Here is a 5,941-nt window from a genome sequence, read left to right as displayed (position 1 = left end):
TCTTGGACCACAATCCTCAAGATCTCGGTATCAGGGGAACTACTCACCCCCTCAGGAGAACATCATCCCCTCTGCCACTCTCAGAGCCCACAGCCCCTCAAGCTATCGGTATTCTGGGAAAACCACTGTCCCCTCAGGAGCAACAATCCTTAAAGACTATAAACATCTTTCGACCAAAGGTACTTCCCGTGGTACGAGTATAACATTACAATGTTACACCTACCCACACAACTTCTAATATCCAACTGGATTACCCACCAAACATAGAAATATCTGCTCCACCTACATATGTCCATCTATCCGCCGCTCTAGGCTCGATACCTCTCGCGAAGAATCTCGCACCGATCAACTACCACTGCTCCATCCTCCTAACATAAGATGGAAAATCCTCAACATCCGCAGCCCTCGGCTGCACCCCGCCACATGCGGCACAACTGGAGCCTGCACTGGTACCCCTCTCGGTAACCGCTCCAACAACACGTCAACAGGTCCACCAAGCGATCATCTCGACCCTGGGCTTCACCCGCTGCAACCCCACACCTGGGTTCCCAGCACATCCGACACGCTCACCGGCTGAAACCCTCTCTGGTCCCTCCTAATACGTTTGTGACTCTCTGACATACCTCCTCGTGGAACTCTGGACCACACACTCACTGGCCTCGGGAACTCGCCCGACCACGGCCACGACAACGCCCACGTCCACGACCAGCAACTCAACCACCTTTAACCACTGATCTTCCAAGAACAGAGGCTAACAAGCATAGAACAAAACAAAACCACACAAAGAAACATAACAATAACTCACCGTGGAATCTCATTGAAGGCTCGAAGAGGATGTTCTAGGACTCCATGCCACACACAATTGACTAACTCACATAATCAATCAAACATGCAATCCCAAACATCACGACCCGACCTGTTTTTTTTTTAAATAATAAATAATAAATATATAATATAATAATAATAAACTACAACTAGTGGTCCCATACTCACTAGCCACCTAACCACAATCACAATCAACAGCGGAAATAACCAACAACAATATCCAATAAATAATCAATAATAATCCAGTAATAAACCAATACCATAACATAACAGAAAACAAGGAACCAACAACCTAGCAAGTTCTAAAGACCCAACTCTAGCAACTTAACAATGCCAGACAACATCCAACCGAGTCCCTAGAACATCCTTCTCTTCATTGCCTTGATTCCACGTTCACACTTTGCCTTTACCTGCACCACAAACACATATTGCAATGCATGAGTAAAACTGACTTTCTTTGTGGTGTATGAATGAATGATATATGGAATGATGACGTATGGAATGAATAGAAGTCAGGGTGTTTCAATTCTCCTTATGCAGTTGCAGTATAAGAGGTGTCAATCCTATCTGAGTGATTGTGAACAATTAAGATGTGCATATGAGTCTAGGTCAAGCCAATTGTAAAGATTGTTTGTCACTAACAATCCTAAAATGAGATATGAAATGCAGAAAGTAAAATCAACTAGAACAAGATACTAAATGCAAACAGAACAGACAAATTAAAGCTATAATGAAACTAGAACAGAGATAGACACTATGCTAATGAACTAATGCAAGACAAGTAATGAACAGGAAACTACGTGAATGCAATGGAAATGAAACAGGAATGAAACAAGACAATCACAAATCAAAAACACAAGTTCTGGGGATGAACTCGAGCAGCACTCGACCGAGTGTAGGTCGAGTACGTGGTCGAGCTAGACTTAAACGTGAAAACAGAGCAACACAAGAAAAACAGAGCAATGCTAAAACTAATCAAACAACAAGCAAGCAATGATATTTAGACTAAGATTTCAATAAACAAAGAAGGCCTTGAGGAGGGATTCATGGGCTGAGCTAATCATTGTGGTTATCTAACTTGGTCAACAAATCTCAAGCAAACTTTGAGCTGATCTCTAGACATACTATTCTAAGACATGTTTAATCCACTCTCATGGCAAGAAACAATCAAACCTATGCATTTCTAGACTTGTTCTCACAAAGAAAAGAATCTACACAAGCAGGCATTAAGCAATACATCTCAAACCAAACAAGACTTCTAATCTCTTAGCAAGCCTAATGGTAAGCTCTAGATCTAGCCTTATCTATGCTCCTTAGACATTGGTGTGATGTTAAGATGCTTGAAATCAAACCCTACCTTCTCAGATATAGGATCAGCATTAAGATCATCTAGCCTAGAAGAGATCTACAACAATCAAGCTTGACCAAATCAAACAAACCACAAGATCAACCCAGCCTAACCCATCCTCAAGGTCCTAAACAAACTACTCACAAGAACACATGGTGAAATATGTCAAAAACCCAGAAAATATTGAAACTTGCATCATTAGAAAGATGAAACAGAGATCTACAATATTGATGAAGAAATAAAACTCGAAATCTTAATATTTTGAAAGTTATGAAACAAACAAAATACAAGAATCTAGTCTTTCTTTCTTAAACAAGTACAAAATCTAAAATAAAAGAAAGTGCAAAAGGAATAAAATCTAAAAAAGGTAAAAACTAGGTTTTAGACTCTCTAAAAAGCTGGACTCTTTGGTGGCTGCAGGTACAAGGGCCTTATATAGGAGGTGAGGTGGAAGCCCTAAAAATACAAAAAGTCAAAGTAGTCAACGGCTCGGTCAACTCGACCAGTGCTCGGTCGAGTGGCTGGTCGAGCTGGCTTCTCTCGTGCATTCTCCACTCGGTCGAGTCCTCCTCAGCACACGGTCGAGTGGTGGTCGAGTGGTGCGGTCGAGTTGGACTCCGGACCTTGATTCTACAGCCTTAACTCTCTTGTTTTCTCCTCAGGATTGCTTCACTTCTCCTCAGCATTGCTTCCATGCTCCTTAAGCTCCAAAATCACCTGTTTATGCATGAAAAGATGCAAATGCAATGCAACTATACTCTAATGCATGATTAGTCCTAAAGCTACACAATAATGGCCTAAATGGATAGCAAAAGATGCAAAAGTTGTGAATAAACTAAGGGAAAACAAGGTAAAATATATGAACATCAACACCCCCAAACTTAGTCTTTGCTTGCCCTCAAGCAAATAATCAAGACAAAAGAAGGTAGGTGAGGTTTGAAAGTGGGATCTCAGCTCCTAAAGCTTGCAAATAGACTATCTAGAATCAATGTCCAAGTTACTAGTACTATGATGCAAGTTGAATGAGCTATACTTAAAGACTTTAGACAAGCATATCACAACCTTCACTGATTTGAGCCTTAGACATCCACATGCATTCAAATCAACCATTTCCTTTAACATTCATTAATCAAGAACATGAATCAATTCTATGCAATGCTTAAACTCATTTGGCTTGGCAGTAAAAGGTTTAGAGACAATGATGGTCTCTTTTTAGAGTAGGGCTTATCAATATCAAGGTTCTCTCATAAAAAATGGATTGAGCTTTAGAAGAATGCTAAAGGTAAGAACACTTAGACACATACAAGAACAAAACCTTGTCTACCCAAAGGCACCCAAAGTGTTTATCCTATCAATCTAAACCCAATTGATCCTAGTGCTACCCTTTAACTTCTTTTCTTCTTTTTCACCCTTTTCTCTTTTGGTTTTAAAGTCTTAGGAGAGGTTTCTTATTTGATCTTTCTAGTGGAATGGGGGATTCTTACTTATTTGCTATGGTTCTCTTTTCTTCTTATTCTTAAGACATATAAGCATTTTGCTAGACTTCTCTTTTCTTTCTTTCTTTTCTTTAACTAGAACCATCTTTAAACAACCTTATTCTTCCCATTCTTTCACTAGACTTTAAATTTTCTTAAACACATTCCCCTCCTAAAGACTCTAACCTTTTCTTTCTCTTTTTCCTCTTTTCTTTTCATAACAGCCAAGTCCCAAACCCAACAAGTGAACCACCTAGTCCTATCTAGTTTGAAAAATGCAAACTAGAACTACACAAGGCTTTACTCTTGTCAGTTCAAACCTAACACTTTCTACCAAGCTCAATCCCAAAAATAGGCCTCACACACACAAGAATAAACATGGCTTGAAAGAAGGTTTGGTTTAGGGGTAGGGGAACTGATTCTTAATGAGGAAATCAGCTACTTGGATCAACAAGAGTGGTAAAAAGGAAGAAGATGATCCAAATATGTATGTGGTATCCATGAGTTTAAAGCATTGCACACATTGATAATTGAAAGTCAATATTAGGTTCTTATAAATAGGAAATGGTTTCAAATCTCAACATGCTTCAATTTAGACCAAATGCAATGTAGGAATTCAAGGCCTGGTTCAATCTTATTCTAACCACTCAACTAGCATCAAAGTACTATTAACTTGGGCATTGATCCTAGTCTAGTGAATAAACAAGCTAATAAGGGAATACTCATCATAGATCCCTAATGCAAGTACTATACAATCCTACATGAAACATGCTAAACAAGATCCTAATGTGCAGTGCAAACTACATGAACACTTTTTTTTTTATAAAGATTTTTGCAAAAATTTTCAAATTTTTAGGGTTTTTCTATGCCTTAGATGCTATGCAAGTATTAACATGATTATGCTAAAAATTTGAAATAAGAATCACAAAACACAATGTCAAATGCTATCTCAAACCCTCCCCCAAACTTAAATCACACAGTCCCTGTGTGAAAGAAATTTGATTGAGGATTCAAGATGAAAAACAAAAAACAAAACACAATGTCAAATGCAATGATATCTACAAGGGAAGGTGATAGTGGTACCTTAGGGATTGTGGAAGTAGTTGTCCACATCCATCTGCATGCTGTCATAGGAGTAGTTGGGGTCTTGTTGGTGACTTGGAGGTGGAGATTGGGGCAGCTCGACGATGGGGATCGACCGGGACTCGGTCGAGTACGTGCTCGAGTGGGGGGGTCGAGCTGGACCACGAGTGTCAAAATGTTGACCTTGCTGCTGGTAGAACTGCTGGTAGAGTGCTGGATCCATGAAGTACTGGGGTGGGATGGGAGGGTAACCTTGATATCCTGGATAAGCAGCTGGAGGTGGGAAACCATAGGGTGATCTGGGCTGGAACTCGACCGAGTGCATTGGGGGTGCTCGGTCGAGTGGGTGCTCGAGTGACCCGGTCGAGTACCTTGAAAAGGGTTGTTCTCGGGTACTTGAGCTCCTCTTCCTCTGATTTGGCTCATACATTGAAGCCCTAGCTGGTTCCACAGGGTTCGCAACTCTAGAAAGTGCTCTAGTTGAGCTACTCCTCCTCAAAGGGCTTGATGGTGTAGGTGAAGAATTCCCACTCTTCAACTCAGCAATCTCCTTCTTTAAGCCCTTGATGGACTTAGCCATGTTGGTCACCTTCTTCTTCAGCTTATCAAACCTCTTCCCATGCCATTTGTTCCATTTTTGCAGAAGGGTTAATCTCTTGGTAGCCTCCCTCACTCCTCTACTATCTCTTGGGTTGAGCTCATAATCCTCAAAGTAAAATTGCTCCTCCCCATCAGCCATTTGCACATCTCCAGCTTCATCAACTCTAAGTTGAACTATCCCATCAAACAAATGCTCCTCAGCTGGCCAAAAGTCAATGTTGGCTCCTTCTTGAATGGTGGTGAGCTCTTGGTTAGGCAAAATCAGTTGCTTTTTCCCAAGTGTTGGAAGTTCAAAGTTGAAAATGTGATTCCCTTGATGCATCTCCTTGGCTAGGATGAGAGTAGAGGTGAGGTAGCTAGAATCAATCCATCTTGGTGAAACCCTTTCTCCTCTAAGTGGAACCTTAGCAGCTTGTAGGATTGGAGTAATGATGCCTCCAATGGTTAGTGCTCCTCTTGATCCTTTGTTCTCCAACTTGCCTACCCAACTTCTCAAGTAAATCATGTGGTCAATGAGCACCATTGTTAGGTCAGTCTCCACAATGCACCCAAGAATGATGGTGCCATTTCTTTCTTGGAAGATGACTCCATTGAGAGCCAAATCAATCAT

This window comes from Camelina sativa, chromosome 7 (assembly GCF_000633955.1).
Source record: "Camelina sativa cultivar DH55 chromosome 7, Cs, whole genome shotgun sequence".
In the NCBI taxonomy this organism is placed as follows: Eukaryota; Viridiplantae; Streptophyta; class Magnoliopsida; order Brassicales; family Brassicaceae; genus Camelina; species Camelina sativa.
Note: the sequence above shows the minus strand (reverse complement) of the source record.